At 44.0% G+C, this 13,581-nt stretch overlaps 1 protein-coding gene across 1 annotated transcript in view; it reads left to right on the top strand.

Annotated features, from left to right (window-relative positions):
- The window catches only part of Tdrd9 (tudor domain containing 9), a 119,686-nt gene that overhangs the window by 22,107 nt on the left and 83,998 nt on the right, over positions 1-13,581 (top strand). The gene's annotated exons all lie outside the window — the stretch shown is intronic.

The raw sequence follows: 13,581 nt of genomic DNA, 5'->3' as shown, positions 1-13,581 counted from the left end.
ATCCTTTGTGTATAGGAGGGCGACTGATTTTTTGGAGTTGATCTTGTAACCTGCCACGTTACTGAAGGAGTTTATCAGCTGTAGGAGTTCTTTGGTGGAGTTTTTGGGGTCGCTTATGTATACTATCATATCATCTGCAAATAATGAAAGTTTAACTTCTTCCTTTCCAAATTGAATCCCCTTGATTCCCTTATGTTGTCTTATTGCTATTGCTAGAACTTAAAGCACTATATTGAAGAGATAAGGAGAGTGGACAGCCTTGTCGATTTCCTGAATTTAGTGGGATAGCCTTGAGTTTCTCTCCGTTTAATTTGATGTTAGCTGTCGGCTTGCTGTAAATAGCTTTTATTATATTTAGGAATGACCCTTGTATCCCTAATCTCTCCAAAACTTTTATCATAAAAGGGTGCTGAATTTTGTCAAATGCTTTTTCAGCATCTAATGAGACGACCATATGGTTTTTTTCCTTCAGTTTATTTATATGATGGATTACATTGATAGATTTTCGTATGTTGAACCAGCCCTGCATCTCTGGGATGAAGTCTACTTGATCGTAGTGGATAATTTTTCTAATGTGTTCTTGGATTCGGTTTGCCAGTATTTTATTGAGAATTTTTGCGTCAATGTTCATGAGTGAGATTGGCCTGTAATTCTCTTTCTTGGTTGAGTCTTTGTGTGGTTTAGGTATCAGGGTAACTGTAGCTTCATAGAAGGAATTTGGCAGTGACTCTTGTGTTTCTATATTATGAAATACCTTAAGGAGTATAGGTATTAGGTCTTCTTGGAAGTTCTGGTAGAATTCTGCATTGAAACCATCTGGTCCTGGGCTCTTTTTGGTAGGGAGGTTTCTGATAACAGTTTCTAATTCTTCGCGACTAACAGGACGATTTAGAGCATTTACCTGGTCCTGGTTTAACTTTAGTATATGGTATTTATCTAAAAAACTGTCCATTTCTTTTACATTTTCCAATTTTGTGGCATACAGGCTGTTGTAGTAAGATCTAATGATTCTCTGAATTTCCTCTGTGTCTGTGGTTATGTCCCCCTTTTCATTTCTGATCTTATTAATTTGCGTGTTCTCCCTCTGCCGTTTGATTAGTTTGGCTAAGGGTTTGTCAATCTTGTTGATTTTCTCCAAGAACCAGCTTCTTGTTTCATTGATTCTTTGGATTGTTTTCTGTGTTTCTATTTTGTTGATTTCTGCCCTCAGTTTGATTATTTCCAGTCTTCTACTTCTCCTAGGTGAGTCTGCTTCTTTTTTTTTCCAGAGCTTTCAGGTGTGCTGTTAAGTCACCAATGAGTGCTTTCTCCATTTTCTTTAAGTGGGCACTTAGTGCTATGAACTTTCCTCTTAGCACTGCTTTCATTGTGTCCCATAGCTTTGAGTATGTTGTGTCTTTGTTTTCATTAAATTCAAGAAAGACTTTAATTTCTTTATTTCTTCCTTGACCCAGGTATGGGTCAGTAGTTGACTGTTCAGTTTCCATGAGTTTGTGGGCTTTCTGGGGGTAGCATTGTTGTTGAATTCTAATTTTAATCCATGGTGATCCGATAAGACACAGGTGGTTACTAATATTTTTTTGTAACTGTGGAAGTTTGCTTTGTTACCAAGTATATGGTCAATTTTCGAAAAGGTTCCATGAGCCGCAGAGAAGAAGGTATATTCTTTCCTATTTGGGTGGAATGTTCTATAGATGTCTGTTAAGTCCATTTGGTTCATTACCTCCATTAAGTCTTTCAATTCTCTGTTAGGTTTCTGTCTGATTGACCTGTCCATTGGTGAGAGAGGAGTGTTGAAGTCTCCAACTATTAGTGTGTGTGGTTTGATGGCTGCCTTGAGTTCTAGAAGTGTTTCTTTTACATAAGTGGGAGCTTTTATATTAGGGGCATAGATATTCAGGATTGAGACTTCATTCTGATGGATTTTTCCTGTTATGAGTATAAAGTGTCCCTTTCCATCTCTTCTGATTGATTTTAGTTTGAAGTCAACTTTGTTGGAAATTAGTATGGCCACACCCGCTTGTTTCTTAGGGCCATTTGCTTGATAAACCTTTTCCCAACCCTTTACTCTGAGTAGGTGTCTGTCTTTGTGGTTGAGGTGTGTTTCTTGTAAACAGCAAAATGTTGGATTCTGTTTTCGTATCCAATCTCTTAGGCTGTGCCTTTTTTTTTCTCATGGTTTATTGTTTTTTATATTTAAAAATTTCCATCTCCTTCCCTCCTCCTCCCCCCTCCCTCTGCTCCTCCTCCCCCTTCCCTCCCCTCCTTCTCCCCCTTCCCTTCCCTTCCCTCCACCCATACCTCCCCTCCCTCCCTCTCAAGGCCAAGGAGCCATCAGGGTTCCCCACTCTATGCTAAGTCCAAGGTCCTGATGAGGAGCAGAAGGAGCGAGAACATGAGGGAGAAAGTCAGGAACGTGAGGGGTGCGTTCACTCATGGAGACGGTGGGACAGAACTAAAGGGAGATCACCCTTGGAATGGGACTGATGGGTCATGCGACCAAACCCGTCTCTCTGAATGTGGCCAACAGTGGGGGCTGACTGAGAAGCAAAGGACATTGGCGCTGGGCTCTGATTCTTCTGCATGGACAGGCTCTGTGGGAGCCTTCTTAGCCTGTGCCTTTTTATAGGTGAATTGAGTCCATTGATATTAAGTGATATTAATGACCAGTGGTTGTTAACTTCAGTCATTTTTAGTAGTAGAGTTTGTGTGTTTCCCTTCTTCTAGTTGTGCTGGTGAAGGGTCGCTAGATGCCTGAGTTATTGTAGGTGTTGTTGGACTCCTTGGTTTGTGATTTTCCTTCTATTACTTTCTGCAAGGCTGGATTTGTGGCTGCGTATTGTTTAAATCTGATTTTGTCCTGGAATATCTTGTTTTCTCCATCAATGGTGAATGCAAGCTTTGCTGGGTATAGTAGTCTAGGCTTGCATCCATGTTCCCTTAGTGTCTGTAGCACATCTATCCAAGCTCTTCTGGCTTTCATGGTTTCCATTGAGAAATCAGGTGTAATTCTGATAGGTTTCCCTTTATATGTTATTTGACCTTTTTCCTTTGCAGCTCTTAATATCTGTTCATTATTCTGTATGTTTTGTGTTTTGATTATTATATGGCGTGGGGATGCTTTCTTTTGATCCAGTCTATTTGGTGTTCTGTAGGCTTCTTGTACCTTCATAGGAACATCCTTCTTTAGGTTGGGGAAGTTTTCTTCTATAATTTTGTTAAATATGTTTTCTGGGCCTTTGAGTTGTAATTCTTCTCCTTCTTCTACCCCAATTATTCTTAGGTTTGGTCTTTTCATGGTGTCCCAGATTTCCTGAATGTTTTGTGTTAAGAATTTGTTAGATTTGTTTAGTTCTTTAATCTGTGAGTTTATTTCCTCTATAGTATCTTCAGAGTCCGAGATTCTTTCTTCCATCTCTTGTATTCGGTTGGAAATACTTGTCTCTGAAGTTTCTGTTCGTTTACTCAGAGTTTCCATTTCCAGTCGTCCCTCAGATTGTGTTTTCTTCAATACCTCCATTTCATTTATCAGGTCTTGTACTGTTTCCCTTACCTGTTTGATTGCTTTTTCTTGTTTTTCTTGGGTATCTTTGAGAGATTTATTTATTTCGTCTACCTTTTTGTTTGTCATCTCCATTTCTTTATGGCAGTTTTTTACTTCCTGTTTAAGGTCCTCTATTATTTTCATAAAGTACTGTTTAAGGTCGGTTTCTTCTATATCTTCTGGGGTAGGGTGTTCAATTCTTGTTGTTTCGGGATGTCTGGATTGTGGTGATGTCATGTTGCCTTTCATGTTGTTGGAGGAGCTCCTGCATTGGCGCCTGCCCATCTCTTCCTTCAGAAGGAGCCCGGAGGCATTTGGTGTCCTAGACCAATCTTTGCTGTGACTGAAACTGGTTGGATCTCCCCAGTGTCAGAGGAGGACCTATTCCTTGCGTCACAATCTGAAGAAGTCCGCACTCCCTTGCAGGAATCCCCAGACCTGCCTGGAGGCCAGAGTCTGATTCCTCTGGGTGGATGGCCTTAGAACAGGAGCAGGACACCAGTTCAGGTGGAACTGAACTGGTGGAATACCACACAGCGAACCTGGCAGCACAATCTGAAGGAGCCCGCACCCCTCCACAGGAATCCTCAGACCTGCCTGGAGGCCAGAGTCTTACCCCTTTGGGTGGATGGCCTTAGAACTGGAACAGGACACCTGAGAACACTAGGGAAAGCTTGGGAGACACAGGGACGGGAGAAACAGACACAAGCCTGCAGAGGGAAATGGGGGTAGGGGGTCTGTGCTCTCTTCCAGGGCAGGTTGCCCCAGGGTCCGCATTCACCCACCAGTTCAGATGGAATGTCAGTGCACAGGATCAGGGATTCCAGGCAGCCCAGGGTCGCAGCCCAGACAAAAGGGCCAAGGTGGGGGCAGGGCGGGATGGAATACCACACAGCGAACCTGGCAGCACAATCTGAAGGAGCCCGCACCCCTCCGCAGGAATCCTCAGACCTGCCTGGAGGCCAGAGTCTGACCCCTTTGGGTGGATGGCCTTAGAACTGGAGCAGGACACCTGAGAACAACTAAGAAAATATCACTGGTGCTACTGTGTTGAGAGGTCAGCGAGGTATGAAAGTGCATCTCCAGAAGTCGTCATCAGGACTGCAGTGTCCCAAAGAATGATGGATCCTCTGGCAGACTGTCAGGTCCCCTTGCAGGCCAAGCAGCTCTCAGACAAAGGCCTACCTTGCCCCGGGCAGTCAAATGAAGGAGGGGACCTCCCACCGGCCTGGGTGCACTCAATTCCAGGTCCCCAGAGACCAAACAGGGTGAGCTGTGGGATTTTGTGGCCCCAAAGACGGGAGGATGAGGCAGGGGGAGGGGGGGAGGATTCTGGGTGCAAGCTGGGAAGGGATCGAGTGAAGTAATTTTTTGAGGATGTTCATAGCAACCTTTCAGGAGGGCGTGGTCTATCATACCATATTGGGATAGAAGCAATCCACAGGATGCCATCCTCTGTGAAAACAAAAGAAGACCCTCTTTTCCAAAGCATCATGTTCTTAGATCCAAATTCTGAAGTCATACCGTTAAAATGTCTATTCTGGTCTAGCCTGGCAGCCCATATAATGAAATGTCTCTCTGTATTTAGCTCCTTTACAGTCAAAAATTTCAAAGAAAACACAATAAAATACATAATCCAGACTCTCTGTGAATTTTCCATTTTTACACGGCTTATTTTTACTCTATCACTTTACTTTATTCTGTCTCTTTAAAGACTTTACCCTTTTTTTAAAGGCATTAACTTTATATTCTCTATATTTTTTCTTCTTTCTCTCAAGCCTACGTACATTCATCCAACATTGTGACCCATTTAAAGGTCTTTTGTGTCTGAATCTGTCCTATGGTGAATCTGTAATTTTTTTACTGTCGAGAAACGTTTGATTTGCGCCTTTACATCTCTAAGCACTTAAGACTCTAAGCTGTGACATTCCTAGGTCAAAAACAGGTACTGTGTGCTTACCACGCCCAGTCCAACATGGCGGAGCCGCTTGTGACTGAATCAGTTGCTGCTTTGGGCAGCAGAGCTGGGAGCTGTTCTGGATATTGGCTCCACCTCTCTCTAATTTCAAAATGGAGGACTTACCATTTTGTGCTAGCTCTGAGGCCGCCAGATAGGAGATGCACTCAGCACTTTAACTCTTGAGAATGAGCTTTTTATCTCAATTACAGCCTAATCTGCCAGGCAGACCATTGCACAGCCTGGAAATATCTCTGTGTATAGCAGCAGGAGTCCGCCATGCTCTCCCGCTTGTGCACACCTAGTAAACCTGATCCGGCTGTCTGCCCAGGTGCAGGCAGGGAGCGCTGAGCCATTGGCATGGTCTCATAGCACTCTCCTTCCAATCCCAAGCGGGAACACAAACATCCAGTCCCATAAAAGCCATTGAAATACTTTAAAGCCAGAGTTTGCACTGGCAGCACAGCCCCGGAGGCTGCATTTTAAAACTGCATAGCTTTTTTCCTGCTGAGGCTGAGTCAGGAAAATTTCTCTGCAGCACACTCTAGCAAACAGCAAAAAGCTGTGTTAAACTCTCTCTCTCTTTCTCTTTTTTAAAGCTTTCTCAGGTTTTTAAGTGGATTTAGTCCATCACATTGGAGCGCCAATCTGTAGAAGGAACTGCGGGGCTGTGTCCCGCCACCCAGCTAGCTTTACATCCAAAATAATTACATGGAAACTGTATTTATTTAAACACTGCCTGGCCCGTTATCTGTAGCCTCTTATTGGCTAATTCTCATATCTTGCTTTAACCCATATTTAGTAATCTGTGTAGCACCACGAGGTGGTCGCTTATCAGGAGAGACCTTAACTTGCGTCTGTCTTGGAGAGGAGAAGCATGGCGACTGCCTATAGCAACTGCCTGAAGCGTCTGTCTTCTCTCTCCCAGAATTCTGTTCTGTCTATTCCACCTACCTAATTTTATGTCCCATTAAAGGGCCAAGGCAGTTTCTTTATTTTTTATTTTTTTTCCAGTTTATTTTTTATTAAAAATTGCCATCTCCTCCCCTCCTCCTCCCCTTCTCTCCCCTCCCCTCCCCTCCACCCACACCCCCACTCCCTCCCTCTTGAGGCCAAACAGCCATCAGGGTTCTCTACACTATGTTGAGTCCAAGGTCCTCCCAACTCCCCCCAGGTCCAGGAAGGTGAGCAACCGAACTGACAAGGCTCACACAGAGCCCGTTCATGTCGTAGAGACCAAGCCCATCGGCATTGTCCTTGGCTCCTCGGTCAGCCTCCACCATCAGCCACCCTCAGAGAGTCCGATTTGGTCGCATGTTCCATCAGTCCCATTCCAAGTGGACTTGGTGGTCTCCCATTAGTTCTGATCTGCCGTCTCAGTGGGTGAACGCGTCCCTCATGGTTCTGACTTTCTTTCTCATGATCTCTCTCCATCCGCTCCTCATCAGAACTTTGGGAGCTCAGTCCGGTGCTCCAATGTGGGGCTCTGTCTCTATCTCCATCCATCGCCAGGTGAAGGTTAAGGCTCACAGTGAGCCCGTCCATGCTGTAGAGTTCACATTCACTGCCGTTGTCCTTGGTTTCTCAGTCCTCCTCCACCGTCAGCCACATTCAGAGAGCCTGGTTTGGTCCCCTGTTCCATCAGTTCCATTGGCAGTTTCTTTATTAACCAATGAAAGTAACCTCCATCAGGGTGCTGCTCTTGAGAGCCTTTGAGATGCTGTCCAGCAGTTGGGTGCTGCTCTTGAGAGCCTTTGAGATGCTGTCCAGCAGTTGGGTGCTGTCCCAGTTGCACTTCTGTTGCTGTGACAAAACCTTTGCAAAAAAACTACAGGAATGGGAAGGGTTTTGGTCCTTTATTGAGGGTGTAATGGCGGATTGACTTTTCCAGGAAGAACTTGCTTCATGCACTCAGACGGAAAAGGAGGTACCTGCCGAGCACCCAACTGAAACCTCTAGGTCTTGCTCAGGGAGTTGATGGTACAACTAAGAATCCTGTGCAGCTTCTGTAGATTTCTATCCGCCACATTGCGGTTTTGCATGGCTTTCATTTCCAGGTGTCCTGGAGGCCCCCACAGCATGCTGCAGTGAGCAGCTAAGCAGGTGAGACAGAAACAAACTGTAGGCGTGGTTCTCTCTCAGGCACAGAGAACTTTGACATAGACCAGAGCTGCCCCTCTGAGAAGCTCACAGTTAAGGTGATAAGGGGAAGGAATGTCTTAAAAGCAGACATTCCTATGAACAAATTCCAGAAAATACATCTTCAGCAAATCTGCATTCTAATTAGGTTAGAGTTCAACTCCACTTTACAGAACTCATACAGTTCTAGGAAGTCTGGTTAGTATGCTACCTGTTTTAAAGTTCTGTTTGAGGCAGTGCCTTTCAGCTAAATTCTCTCTGTGTAACTTAGTTTTCTAAGCAAGCTTATTGGTAATCTTATCTATAAACTTACCTACAATAATTCTTACCTGTAATATTAGTGTTAAAGTTGATTATTTTACTCAAGGGGAAACAAGGCAGGAACTCAGGAACTAGTTATATCACATCCACTGTTGAGAGCAGTGAGCAGGAATGCACCAGCTGCCTGCTCAGCTAGCTGTCCTCAGAGTCCCAGGCTGCCCACATCAATGTGTGGGTCTTCCACCTCAGTCAACAATCCAGACAACCCCCCACAGACGTGCCCATAGTCAACCTGATCTAGATAGTCTCTTGGGAGACTCCCTCCTCAGGTATTCTAGGTTGTGGTAGGTTGACATTTAGAACTTCCTGTCAAAAATATGATCATTTCTGTGTTCACCAGAGGGGTTGTGCTGCCCTGGAAACCTCACAAGTCAGGTCTATTAGCATGTTCGCTTGCTCAAGAGGAGAGGATGGTGGGCTCACCCTACCCATCATGGAGTTCTCACAAAGCTGTAGGTTGGCTGTGCCCTTCCTGCCTTGGGAGAGAAGATGCTTCTTAGTGGGAAGTCACCTGGCACTTTGCTCCGGAACAAGGTGGAAAGAAGCAGAAACTGAGTGGTGTGGAGAATCCATGGTGCGTGTGGAGACCCTAAAGTGACTGTTTGCCTCCTGTGATTTGATGTGGGCCTTCTTGCTGTGCGGTGGTTGCATCTGAGGTTGAGCTGCAAAACGTCAGGGTAGAATGCCTGCAGGGTGTGGCTGGTGGCTTTCTTCTGAATAGTATGGGATGGCATGTTCCTAGCACTGTGTGGCCTGTTGTTGGGCTTTCCTATCCTGCCCAGTTCCCTGAGAATCCAGGCTCATGGTGGAGGTACTGCCAGAGCCATGTTTATTGCTACAACTCTATGGCATTTCAAGGTCCCTGCCAGTAAGCAAGCTCCAGCAGTGTGCTCACAAACCACATTCAAATGCTCTGTAGTCGGATTGGATCGCCTGCCTGAAAGAGTCAGAGTTTGCCCTTGCAGGATGGCCCAGAAAGCTGACATTTTAAAATAGCTTGGCTTTTTTCCTACTATGGCTGAAAACCAAAAAGCATGCAGTCAGCTTTTCATCAACATCATTTAAGTGTTTTGTGGCAGAACCTCTTAACAGAGCTGCAAGGTTTTACAGCTAAAGCTGAGTCAGGAAGCCTCTCTTAAATGAGAGCGCTTGCCTCTAGCAAGCAGAGCCCACCCAAGAGAATGAAGCTATCAATAAGCCATGCTTAACTCTATGATTTTATGTCTAGAATTAGTTTCCAAGCTCTGTCAGGCTTTATGTGATGCAGTCATCCACATATTGGTTACCAATTTTTGTTGGGGTTTCCTGTCCTGCCCAGTTCCCACAATCATTAAGTCCCAAAGAAATCACACAGAGGTCTACATTAGTTATAAACTGATTGGCCCATTAGCTCAGGCTTCTTATTAACTAATTCTTACATCTTAATTTAACCCATTTCTATTAATCTGTGTATCGCCACATGCCAGTGGCTTACCGGGAAAGAATCAGCATGTCTGACTCTGGCAGCTCCATGGCAGCTCTCTCTCTGCCCTTCTTCCCAGCATTCAGTCTGTCTTCTCCACCTACCTAAGTTCTGCCCTATCAGGCCCAAAGCAGTTTCTTTACTCATTAACAAATGAAAGCAACACATGAACAGAAGAACCTCCTATACTATGGCCCTTGCTGTGGAGGATAAGGCATGCAACTGAGGCTGAGGAACCCTATTTAGAGGAACTTGCTTTCTTAAGGGAGAAATTACAATGGAAACTAGACATTCAGGAAGTATCTTTCATGATGGCCTCTGATTTGGCAGGTAAATTGGATAAAATAGGAAGGAATCAACCCTAGGTATTCATTTAATGGAATGGCCATACTTATGGCTTCTGGGATGAAGGTGAAGGGAAATGGGAGTCTGCATTAGTGTTTAAAAAATAGTTCGGGGTAGTATTTCAAGAATGAAGGCAAGGGAGCAGTGTGGATCTGAGGAGAACATCTAAGTAGAGCTCCCCTGGCCCAGGTGAGACCCTGTGTGGATGCCTAAGTAGGAATGCCTGTGTGATAACACAGCTATTCCTAGTTCAGTGTCTGTTTACAGTGAAATCATGAAATCTCACTGGCACGTCTGTTTCTAGTTTAGGACCACAGATTTTAATATAAATACCATGTTATATCCAGTTATAACTTAATACTTTCTTAAAATACCATTGAGTTTGTTGTGGTATTAATCTTATTTCACTTGTAAGTATAATGAAAGACTCTAAATGCATTTGTAAGCCACCTCAACCCTAAGACATTTTTCTAAAACCTTACACTCACTCTCTCTTGGAAATGGGACAGTCACCCACACACGCACATGTAGGACTGCTCATCCTCCTGTGTCCTTGTGAATAACCACATGCTGGACTGCTCATCCTCCTGTGTCCTTGTGAATAATCTTCAAACAACCTTCAGGTTCCCCCCTTGTGTCTGTGGTTTTTTGCTTTAAAAGATGAACTCTAACAGCTATCTGATGTCCTTCATATTCCAAACCTGAAGGGCCCTGTCATGACAGAATAAAAATCTTCTTGCTTTTGCATCAATTGTGCCTGTGTGAGTGGTGTCTGGAGTGACTCCTCCCTGATGTTTGGACTTCTAGTCCAACATTCAAAAACTTGTTCCTATGTAGAAATTCAATACAGAGTTCCATATATTACATTAGAATAATTCTTCATATTTAAAAGTAAATTTCTAAAGATGGAAACTGAATAGGTAGGTGGGGTCTTTTCTGACAGGGTGGGCCTGACTTCAGGTTGTGGACTTTTCATGGTCTTTGCTTTTACACGGCCATATTCAGATGTCCTAGATGGTACCTTTGGGTAGTCGACAAAAGCCACAGTGATCTCTTGTTATTAATGTGGAAGTATTTAAAACATGTTTAATGTTATTTTACAGTGTGTGTATCTCTCTGTGTGTCTGTTGTGTGAGTATATACACATGAGTGCCAGTGTCCATGGAGACCAGAGGTGTCAGGTCCTCTGAAGCTGGAGTTATAGGTGGTTGTGAGCTACCCATTGTGGATACTGGGAACTGAATTGGGGTCCTCTGCAGGAGCAGTGTACACTCTTAACCACTGAGCTGCCTTTCTAGCTTGTAGTGTGAGGATTTTTTCATGGTTGTTTCATACACTATAAGCTTTTCTTCTGACCCTGTAAGAGAGTTAGTTTTGTGGAGTGCTGAGGAGGAGATGCATGAGAATGAGCCTCCTTTTGCTATCTTAGTTTGAATATAAAACATTACTCCATCCTTGGAGAAAGCAATGTATTATTAATTATTTTGAAGATTTAATTTTCTAGTTAAGTATAAGTCCAATTAAGCTTTTTTGTATGGATAGTATCAAGTGGTTTTTTTTTTTTTTGGTGGGGGGTTGTTTTAAGAGAACATCTCACCATGTAATCGGCTATCCTGAACTCACTATATAGATCAGGTTGCCTCAAACTCATAAAGACCCACTTGTCTTGTCTCCCAGTGTACCACCACACCTGGCTGGATAGTGTCTGAACTCTCATTGTCAGCCAGGTGACGCTGATGCTTGCTGTGGAAGTCCATTCGTTAGACCTTGTGAACCTCTGGGTTTCTGTTAGAGTTTAGATTTGTTTGATGATATAATTAGGCAGATAAATGAAAAGAACAGCAGTTTTAATGGTTTTTGTATTTACCACTTTCTATAAAAATATTTAAAATATTTTAATGACTTAGAATAAAGAAAAACGGAAAAATGAGAACAGCCTACTTTGAAGTTGTAGTATTTCCCGTCTACTTCCAGACTTCAGTTTGTCACATGTAATTTGTTGGCTTTCCTTAAATTATCATTGATGTATTTCTTTTTACTTTGTTTATACAAAGCCAACAGCCACATGGCTGTGAACATTTCTGCTCCCTGGTTTCCTGTCCACCCTGGGGGATGTCAGTGAAGGAAAGGCTTGATCTGTGTTGGGTCTGCTTCAGCCAGTGACCTAAAAATGTCAGGTGACATCTTGTGCTGCATGGATAAGGGTTGCAGTTAGTGTGGCAAGGGCTTTTGTTTTTTCTTATAAATGTCCTGTCTTTAAGTAACAACCTTCAGACAGATGCAGTCAAGTGAGCCATGTTGATATCACAAAGGCAGCAAGGTTCTTTTAGTAGCGACATGAACAGGCTCAAGGATTTTTAGCAAAAATATAAAATATAAACTGTGGCCTTTTTATCATCCTAAGAATCATCCTTGCTCTCTGTCCTTGACTAAGTTGTTCCTCAGCCTCATTCTCACCATTCCCAGTGCTTGCCTGTTGCTTTGTCCCTGCTGTGTCTGTCCTCACAGCTGTGGTGGCGTCTCCCTCTCCTTACCACAGGAAAGCAAGAACAACTCCGTCTTAAGCTTCAGGACACGTGGGTGTCCCCCAGAGTGAGGTCAGGGCACGTTGGTGTCCCCAGAGTGGGGTCAGGGCACGTTGGTGTTCCCCAGAGTGGGGTCAGAGCATGTGGGTGTCCCTGAGAGTGGGGTCAGGACATGTGGGTATCCCCCATAGCGGGGTCAGGGCATGTGGGTGTCCCCCAGAGTGGGGTCAGGACACGTGGGTTTCCCTGAGAGTGGGGTGGTGCTTTCCAGCTCAGGTTCCACCAGAACTGGAGGCTGCCTGGGCTGTGAGGATGTCAGGATTCAGTTATCCTTATTTCTCAAATAAAATGGTTTAACATAAAAAAAAGCTTCAGGGAAAAGCTGTGTGTGGAAGTTCATGACTGTAATTCCAGTATTCAGAGGATAGAGGCAGGAGAGTGGGGCTCAAGGTCATCACTGGCTCTATGTAGAGAGTTCAAGGCCAGTTTAGGCTACATGAGATCCAATCTCAAAAAAAAAAAAAAAAAAAATCAAACATACCATCACACAGGCAGGTAGACAGACAGACAGACACACACACACACACACACACACACACACACACACACACACACACACCAACCAAACCAGAAAAGTTGGGAGCCACAGTGAGAGAAAGCAAGACACAACAATGGAGAGCTTCCATTTCAGTGAGCTTGTCAGTGTGGAAGATTGTCAAAGCCTGCAAAGACCAGACTAGGGATTGCTTGGAGAGAGATTCTTTCCCAGGAAGGATTAGTTTTTCCTTGAGAGATTGTAACAGATCTCGATTTGCTGGCTATGAGCTGAAAAGCAACTACCACACAATTGGATCCAGAGCCAGGAAAAGATGGGGCCAGAAAAAAGTGTGGGAGGACCTGGGTTTGATCGTTAATGTCACCCAAAAAAATTTAAATATGTGTCTATATATAAAATAGGGGTTGGAATACAAGGTCTGGGGTTTGACCCTAGCACCACAAAATAAAAAACAATTTAATCACACATTATTAGACTGATTGTGAAAGAAAAGATTGGCCACATATTTTTAAGGTGAGGACAGAAAGGAGCTTGTATATACAGGAAGGGATGAGAGAGGGGGAGAGAAGGAGGACCGTAGAGGGAGAGGGGTTCTCAGGGTGATCTGGGAGAGGGGCAGAAAGGCTCATGAGCTTGTTTTGAAAGTAAAACATGGTTATCTGTGAAAGGTCTATGCATGAACTCCGATGGTTTGTTCTTTGCAGTGGTGACCAGAGGCAGTCCTAGGATTGT

This window comes from Arvicola amphibius, chromosome 7 (genome assembly GCF_903992535.2).
Source record: "Arvicola amphibius chromosome 7, mArvAmp1.2, whole genome shotgun sequence".
NCBI classification, from domain to species: domain Eukaryota; kingdom Metazoa; phylum Chordata; class Mammalia; order Rodentia; family Cricetidae; genus Arvicola; species Arvicola amphibius.
This window is presented reverse-complemented; position numbering and strand designations above follow the sequence as displayed.